General features: G+C 39.1%; 1 long non-coding RNA gene across 1 annotated transcript; it reads left to right on the top strand.

Moving 5' to 3' along the window:
• The first annotated feature begins 2,332 nt into the window (after nt 1-2,332).
• LOC109269122 (uncharacterized) lies at nt 2,333-8,909 on the top strand. Its single transcript, XR_002080964.2, has 3 exons — nt 2,333-2,434; nt 6,055-6,188; nt 8,559-8,909. It is a non-coding gene; the product is annotated as an uncharacterized LOC109269122 (long non-coding RNA).
• The last annotated feature ends 508 nt before the right edge of the window (nt 8,910-9,417 follow it).

Below are 9,417 nucleotides of genomic sequence, written 5' to 3'. Positions count from 1 at the left end.
AGCAGTTGGAAGTTACAAGGGGCATTTTGCTTATTGAGTTTACTGAGGAAGAAATAAAATAATGAGGAAGGAAGGTTTGGAGTATATACAGACAGGGGTTATCATAACAGTGTTGATGTATAAAAATGTACTACATCGTGAAAGGTCTTAAAACAAGAAAATATGATGAATTGTTGGCAGGATAATTACAATGAAGAAAACAGGATGAAGATTCTTAGGAAGAAGCTACAGGTACACCCATTTGTCTTGATGAAAGGGATAACTTCATTTGTGTTGTTTTAAAATGGAATAGCTTTTGGCGCACCTGGGTTGGCTCAGATCATGATCTTACGGTTCGTGGGTTCGAGCCCCACGTCAGGCTCTGTGCTGACAGCTCAGAGCCTGGAGCCTGCTTCGGATTCTGTGTCTCCATCTCTCTGTGCCCCTCCCCAACTCACATTCTGTCTCTCTCTCTCTCTCTCTCTCTCTCAAAATAAATAAACATTAAAGAAATAAATAAAATGGAATAGCTTTTATGTGCTTGTGAAGCTCCTTTCAGTGGAAATATGTAAGTGTTGACCAGTAATAGTTACAAGCATGTGATATAAAAGAATATACTGCCTGAGAGATTTTGTAACAGGACTTTTCCCCAGCTTCCCTGAGGTATTGTTTATATAAAATGAAATTCATCCATTTTGAGCGAATAGCTAGGTGAATAAGTCAGAGCCAAAATCATAACACATAATAATGAGCTGTAAGTCTGTCATAGACATCCTTTATCAGATTGCAGAAGTTTCCTTCTAGTTCTAGCTTGCTAGGAGTTGTTATCAAAAATGGAAGTTGAATTTGTTCAGATGCATTTTTGCACCTATTGGGAGTAGCATATATTTTCTCCTTTTTTAGTCTGTTAAGCTAGTGAGTTGCATTGATGGGGCCTCTGAATAATAAACTCTGGCATTCCTAGGATATATTCTGCATGATCATAATTTTATTGTATTTTTAATATATTAGACTCAATTTATTACATTTTTTTTGCATTTATGCTCGTGAGGGATATTTATCTGTACTTTTCTTAGGATGTCTATGTAATTTTGGTATCAGGGTAATATTGGTTTTCTGGAATCAGTTGAGAGGTGTTATGGACTGGATGTTTGTGTCCCCCTCCAACTCATATGTTGAAGCCCAAACCCCCAGTGTGACGGTATTTGGAAATGGGGTCTGTGGGAGGTAATTAGGGGTAGGGCCCTCATGTTGAAATTCATGCCCTCACAGGAAAAGATACCAGAGATAATGCGTTAGTGTGTGCCCTTTTTCTTTGCAGCCCCCCACCCCCCATGCATGCACAAAGAAGTCATGTGAGCACACAATGAGATGCTGGCCACCTACAAGCCAAGAGAAGAGAACTCAGGATGAATCCTACCTTGCCAGCACCTTGACCTTGGACTTTCAGCATCTAGACCTATGAAAAATAAATGTCTGTTGTTTAAGCCATCCGGTCTATGGTGGGTTTTTTTGTTTTGTTTTGTTTCGTTTTGTTTTACAGCAGCCTGAGCAGACTAAGACAGGGGGCATCCTGTCACTCCAGCTTTCTGGAAGAGTTTAGTTCATATACAATGAATAGTTCTTCTTGAAATGATTGGTTGACTTCCCCATTGAAGCCATCTAGGCCTCGAGTTTTCCTTATGAAAAAGTTTTTAAGTACAAGTTTAACTACTTCTTTTCTTTCTTCTCCCCCTTCGAATGTGACTTCCATTTCTATCACAAATAGTTTTTATTGCTTTCATTATCTCCTCCTGAGCTTTGAAAGCTAAATTTTTGGAGTGCCTGGGTGGCTCAGTCAGTTGAGCATCCAACTTTGGCTCAGGTCATGATCTCACAATTTGTGAGTTTGAGCCCCACGTCAGGCTCTGTGCTGACAGCTCAGATCCTGAAGCCTGTTTCGGATTCTGTGTCTCCCTCTCTCTCTTCCCCTCCTCAGCTTGCTCTCTCTCTCTCTCTCAAAAATAAATAAACATTCAAAAAAAGAAAGCTAAATTTTTATCTATTTCATGTTATTTGAAAGCTCGTGTTTGTTGATTCTTTTTTTTTTCCCCCAGAGGCAATGGTTGATTCCTTAATTTTTAAAGAATTCAATATCATAAGCAAATTCTTTTAATTTGTGAAAAACTGCTGGTCTACACTCCTCAGCTGCCTAGCAATATACTTCTTTTTTTGGGTATATTTCTTTTATTCTGAGTCTGATGGGCACACAAGATCATCCATTTTGGGTTTCTCTTCACCTCTAAATGAAGGTTGTCCTTCGTGAGGAAGGGTTCTAGAAGTTCAGTGGTAGGAAACAGGGAGACTCTGGCATTTTAGAACACACAGTCATTCTTAATCTCATGTTGCTTCAGACACACCACTGCTCCAGGCCAGCAAGAATGTTTTTCTGGTTTAGGGTGAAGCCACTCATTTAGTAAGTATTTTGCATGATGACTTAGCATTGATTTACCATCTCCTGACCAAGATCAGGAGAACTTCCTGAACTTAGAACCGCCTCCCTCTCACTGATTGTTCTGTTTGGCCACAGTATTAGTTCCCTAAGATTAACCTCCAATGAGGTTACATCTGTAGGTTTCTGTTTGTTCCTCTCCTTCCTCTGCTAATAAGCTGTGTTAATAAGAACTTAGCAGCTAGCTTGCCCCTCTAAGCAAGGAATACATGACTTGGGCATTTGTTGCTATCACATTCTTTAAGTATTTGCTGATCATTTATTACCACTCTTATGGTGCAAAAGAGGCACCGAATCTCGCCAACACAGCCAGAACTTGCTTTCCTACCTCTTGCCCAGGACTGTACTTAAGGTGGAAACTTTGGTGAGGAAGCAGGCAGAGGTAATAAACCGATTCAAAATCCGAGCTGAGGTTGAGCTTGTGTATGAGGACCGGCAACAAGGCCAGTGGACAGGGAACACAGAATGTGCTCCGCAGGCAGGCGGAGACCGCTGAGGCCTGCTCAGGGTCGTCTCCTGGTGTCTCCGGCAGCTCCGTCTGATTTTCACAGCAACTCACCGCCATGCCTGGTACCGGTGTCGGCTTTCTGGCTTTCTTTTTTAAAGCTGAGGTGTCCGATCTAGTGCCCAGCTTTTCCCCTGCAAGCCGACACCTCTGATCCATTCTGTACCAACCCCAGTTTGAAGCTTCGTCCTTCCACGATTCCTTCTCTTATGGTTTGTACTGTGTCTTTTGAAGGAAAAAAAAAAATACAAGTTTGTTTCTGGTTTGTTTTTGGTTTTTTTTTTTTTAGAAATCCAATTCCAGGTGGTCTCCAGTTAAAGGGAGAAAACGTCAGCTTGATTGTCCCTGCCTCTAGATTTGCTAGCAATTTTCCTTAGAATTTACCACTTTTCTGAGTCTGATCATGTCAGTGTAGCAGAGCTGATCAGATGTGGTGATGCTGACCCAAGCTAACAAATCTCACACAAAGTATAAAAGCAGAATGCTGACTTGCTAAATTTCACCGGGCGTTATGACCATAAAGGGACAGAATGTTCACATCTCCATAGCTGGTGCCTTTGTTTTTCCTCGTGTGCAAGCTAAATAGAAAAATAATTTATTAGAGGACAATTCAATAAGGATAAATAAAAATAAAATGAGTCAGTGTGATGTTGAGACTGTTTGGTTATTATCACGCCTAATGCCTTGATGTTCCCATCTTTACAATAGGACCCCATCTATCAGAGACCAAATGCTCATGTTAGCCTCGGGGTTCCAGGATGGTCAGAACTAGAACAATCTCAGCCAACATTTGCATCTAATTCTTTTTCCCCATGCTCTTCAGCTGAAAAAAAAATACGGATAGTAGACATGATAATTTCTCATGTTCTTTTCTTCCTCCAGGCATGTGGTAATATTGTACCTTCTCACCTGTGGGCATCAGACATAAGCATATGGTTTCCTTTAGCCAATCAGTTGAGAATGAAGACCGTTAAGAGCCAGAATGTGGCTTGCAACCTTCTCCTTCCCCTGCCAGAGTGATTAATGATGCCTTCTTCATCCTGTGTCTCCAAGTGAGAATGATGTGAAGAGTCTCAAACAAACCCATATCATAAGCAAGGGATAAAACTTTCTTATTTTAAACCACTAATATTTGGGGATTGTTTGTTACCATGGCAAAATGAGGCTCATGTTGATTGATACAGAAACTTGTACCCTGTCGTAGGGAGTGCTATAAAACAAACTTAAATATGTGGTATCGGCTTCGTGGGTTATATGGCAGATAGTGAGGTCAATTTATCACAGACTGGAAGAGGGAGGGTCAGTATTACTCAGTGGCTAAATTCTTGTTAAAGGAACAACTACTTAGCAGGTATGATGTGGCGTTCATACAGGCTCTGGGTATCCGTGGCTAAGTAGAGAAAGAGAAAGAGGTAAGGGGAAGAGAAAGCCAAGAAATATACAGTAAGACTTGTGACACAAAAGAAACCCGGGTGTGGTCATTGCTCACAGAGCTGACTGCAATGAGACAGAAAAGCCAAAAATACGTTTTAGAAAACTGTGCTGCAAAAAAGAATCAACAGCCTAGACTAAAATAAATCATGACAATTTGATACTTACAAAGATCCTGGGGCTCCCAACTGTATACAGGCAAGAAGTGAGCTGACAGAGCTGCTCAGTTTCCAAGAAGATATCTTGCCAATGTCCCACTCAGATATAGCCAAGGAGGATAATGTAAAACAAACAAAAGAACTACACAGAGTGTGAATTTAGGGAGAAAACTGGACAAGTTAGCTACTCCCAAGGAGGAAAACTAGACCTTATTTAAGAATCATTCCCTGCCAGGAATTGGGGGGAATCCTTACTAGGTTTTTGCAGAAGTTTTTCAGAACTGCTACAGAGAAGACTATGTTATGTGGGACAAGTGTATACTATGTGGTCCCAGTTCTTCCTCTCCAAGATTATCTCCTGCAGCTATCTGTCCTGGTTCCATTACTGCATATTGGATTTTGGAGAAGCTCATAGACCTTCAAATTCAAGAAGAGCCACATCCAGACCTAACATCAAGATACTGTCTAAAACCAACATATTCCTTAGAAACTCTGGGTTGTAGAATTGATGTCACGAGTAGGAAGAACTTTTGCATCGCTTCCCTTGGGTAGGCTGCATATTTTCCATGTGGGTAGGAGAAAAGACTAAATATTTTCTTAGTAGATTGTGAACTATGACAGTCATTAGGGCTGTTTACCCATCTTTTAGTTATTCCCCTTCTGCAAACCTGAGAGGATTGCAATTGCACAATCTTTTGATGAGAGCCATGGCCATTTGACCTGCATTTGGCTGAGAAAACACGAGCAGCTATGATGTGTGTGATGTCCAGAAAAAAGTCTTTAATAGTCAGTGCGTGCTTTGTTATTCCCCTCTCTCCCTGGTGACTGGCCCCGTTCCAGATGGTGAAAGCTCCGTCATCCTATGTGCCCGTGTGACTGATGTGAAATGAGCATGTAGCATAAGCAATAAATGAAACTAGGATGTTTTAGTCACAGTTTAGGAGCATTTTTACGTCCTGACCTATACAGCCCCGAACTCGACTAAATAAATTAAATCAAACAGCAAACATTCTAGCCTATTTTCCTCATGATTTCAAGAACCCTGAATGGAATACAGGCATACCCCCAATGTACTGCATTCTTTTCAAATTGAAGGTCTGTGGCAACCCCGTGTCCAGTGAGTCTATTGGCGCCATTTCCCAACAGTATTTGCTCGTGTCGTGTGTGTCAGTTTGGTTATTCTCAAAATACTGCAAACTTTTTCATTATTATTATGTTTGTTATGGTGATCTGTGATCGGTGACCACTGAAAGCTCAGATGATGATTTATGTTTTTTTAGTAATAAGGTTTTTTAAATTAAGCTATGTATATTTTTTAGACATAATGCTATTGTGTATCATGCCAGCATAGTATACGGCACAGTGTATACATGTCAGTATAGTGTAGGTATAGTATGGTATAGACTAGAGTGTAAACATAGCTTTTATATGCACTGGGAAATCAAAACACTCATTTGACTCATTTTATTGTGACATTCACTTGTTTGCAGTGGTCTGCAGCCAAACCTGCAAAATCTCCAAGGTCTGCCAGTATTAGCAAAGGGAACAATTCTCTCCAAAAATGCACCATAAACAAGTTAGATGCAGCTCAGGAATGCGACAATATTTTAATATAAGAAAATGGGTGACATTCACTGCATCAACAGATTGTAGAAAGAGCCATACGCTCATCTTAATAGACACAAAAAAAAATGTGATGGGGAGTCTGGGTGGCTCAGTCAGTTAAGCGTCTGATTCTTGATTTCAGCTCAGGTCATGGTCTTGCAGTTCATGAGTTCGAGCCCACGTCAGGCTCTGTGCTGGCAGCATGGAACCTGCTTGAGATTCTCTCTCTCCCTCTCTCTCTGCCCCTCCCCCACTCACTAGTGTGCATGTTCTCTCTCTCTAAATAAATAAATAAACTTAAAAAAAGAAAAGAAAAAATCTGATAAAATTCAAGACCCATTCAATAAGCTAAAAACAGCAGGAAACTAATTTAACTTCATATAAGATAACAACAAAACTCCTTATGATACGCACAATTATAAATGGGAAAACACTGGAATCATTCCCTTTAGATTTAAGAACAAGATAGGGATTCCCACTTTTACTGCTGTTTAACAGTACTAGAAATCTGAGATTGGCATAAGATAAATAAAATAAATTAAGGGCATAAAGATTGGAAGAGAAGAAATAAAAGTGGGAAGGGAAGTGGAAGGGAAGAAATAAAAATTACTGCATATGTTACTGTTTTCACAGGAAATTTAAAAGTATAAATTTTCCCATTTAAGGGTGAACATTCAAGTATCCTGTGACCTGGCATTTATACTTTTACCTACTTGCCCAATTGAACTTTAGCATATAGGTACCAGGATACATGTATAGGAATCCATAGTTATCCTATGCATAATAGCAAAAGCCTAGAAAAAGAAATGTCCAGTATCCAATGTTTATAGCAACACTATCAACAATAGCCAAATTATGGAAACAGCCCAAATGTCCATCAACTGATGAATGGATAAAGAAGATGTGGTATATATATACACAATGGAATACTACTTGGCAATAAGAATGAAATCCTGCCATTTGCAACGACATGGATGGAACTGAGGTATTATGCTAAGTGAAATAAGTCAGAGCAAGAGAGATATCATATTTTCCCTTATATGGGGAACTTGAGAAACTTAACAGAAGACCATGGAGGAAGGGAAGGGGAAAAAATAGTCTCAAAGAGAGGCACGCAAACCATAAGAGACTCTTAAATACAGAGAACAAACTGAGGGTTGATGGAGGGGGGCGCTGGAGGAGAGGGAGAAATGGGTGATGCGCAATGAGAAGGGCATTTGTTGGGATGAGCACTGGGTGCTGTATGAAGCCATGAATCATGGAAATCTACCCCCAAAACCAAGAGCACACTGTATACACTGTATGTTAGCCAACTTGACAATAAAATATATTAAAAAAAAAGAAATGTCCATTGAGAGAAAATGAGTAAGTTTGATACAGTCACCTACTAGACTATTATGCAGGATTGAGAATGAATAAATTCCAGCTACATACATCACAGATAAATTTTAGTTATCTAATGCTGGGTAAAAAAGGTAAGTCTTAGAAGAAACATACAATATGATGTCCTTTATGTAAAGTTTCAAAACTAGCAATAAAAATCTCTACATAAATTAGGATATAAAGAAGTCTAATTGTATGTTAACTAACTGGAATTTAAATAAAAATTTGGAGGGGTGCTTGGGTGGCTCGGTCAGTCGAGCATCTGACTCTTGATCTCAGCTCAAGTCTTGATCTCAGGGTCATAAGTTCAAGCCCCATGATGGACTCTGTGCTGGGCATGAAGCCTACTTAAAAAAAATATTTTGCTTTTTTTTTTTAATTTGGAAAAAAGTGAACAAATTAAAAAAAACTCTAAAAGGTCATAAACTCAATATTTGATTGAAGGATATATAAGAAGATGTGTCATTATGAGAGGCCCACATAGGTAGACACAAGTTATTGATAATATTTTAGTTCTTAGTTTGGGCATTGTATTCATAGATGTTCATTATTAAGTAAAAATTCTAACAATACCAATAAAGTTAGAGATCTATGCATGGACCATTAGTTTTAGATATGGAACTAGGGTTATACTGATTTTATTCTGTACCTGTGTGTACATCTATGCCAAAAATGTAATTATTTGTAAATTCAGAGTCAAGTACAATAGAAAATACACACACACACACACACACACACACATATAATTAGACTCTAGACAGATGGACAGACACTCATTTTAACTTACACATACAAGTGAATACCAAGAGGTTAACATGCGAGAAGTAATATCTACACCTAAGAGCAGTGGGTTGAAGTCAATGAAATTTTAGAAAGATATTCAAAAAGTAATGACTTATGAAGATGTTGAAGACAACATCAGAAATTGGAAGTGTTCTGTGTACAAACCAATGTTCGTCTCTACACAAATTCATGTATTGCAATCTCTCTACTTCTGTTTGTTTAGCTTATAAAGATATGTGACCCTCCCAACCTGGGAACTTGTAAAATAACAATCACCGCTGCACAGATGATACCTGGCCTCAGAATGGTGTTGTCCAGCACTGGGATTTCCTTCAAAAGTATTGGCTTACCAGTGCAGGGCTCAGAAAGACTACAGTGTGACTTTTTAGTACAAGAAGTTTCATCTAGTCTGAAGGCCTAAGGTAGAAATAATCAGAAATCACCAAGGAAGACTTTTGCTGTCATCATTTACAGTGCACTGTTACAGACTCTTATCAACATATTGTCCCTTTCTGCTTTTACTCTCTTGGTAGAAAATGCCTGCAATCATTTGAAATATAGGCATTTCCCAGCATACATGACTTGGCTTTTACACACAGGCATACACTGATAAAGAAGAGTCTTATATCCACAGTCCTGTTCCATAGTCTCAAGATAACAAGGGTTTTGTAGTGGTTTTGAATCTTTAACCAAGAGTATTTGAGGAGGAAACGACCCATAAGTATGCCTTTACATTCAGCATTAAAAAAATCACAAGGCACTGGTGCCCTGAGGTATCTACACCACTTTCTTTCTGAAGCATTTTAAGAGAGAGAACAAAAATGAACCTGACATCCAGGTTATAAGTGATAATGCATTCTCACCAGGAATATAATTTACGGTATTTGGTTCACTAACACATACCCCTTACCACTCTATCTTTTTAACCAGCGAATTCAGTGATTCCGTGTATAACTGGAAATTTCTGACTATTATCACTTTCAGGGTAGTTCATTTTAACTATTTACATTGTGAAGGGCAAATTCTTTTATGATACATTACTTTTCTTCGGATAGGTTCACATTACCCAAGGGTGGTCTTAG

This window comes from Panthera pardus, unplaced genomic scaffold, assembly GCF_024362965.1.
Source record: "Panthera pardus isolate Hobbes unplaced genomic scaffold, ASM2436296v1 HiC_scaffold_8, whole genome shotgun sequence".
NCBI lineage: Eukaryota > Metazoa > Chordata > Mammalia > Carnivora > Felidae > Panthera > Panthera pardus.
Note: the sequence above shows the minus strand (reverse complement) of the source record. Positions and strands in the feature narration are given on the sequence as shown.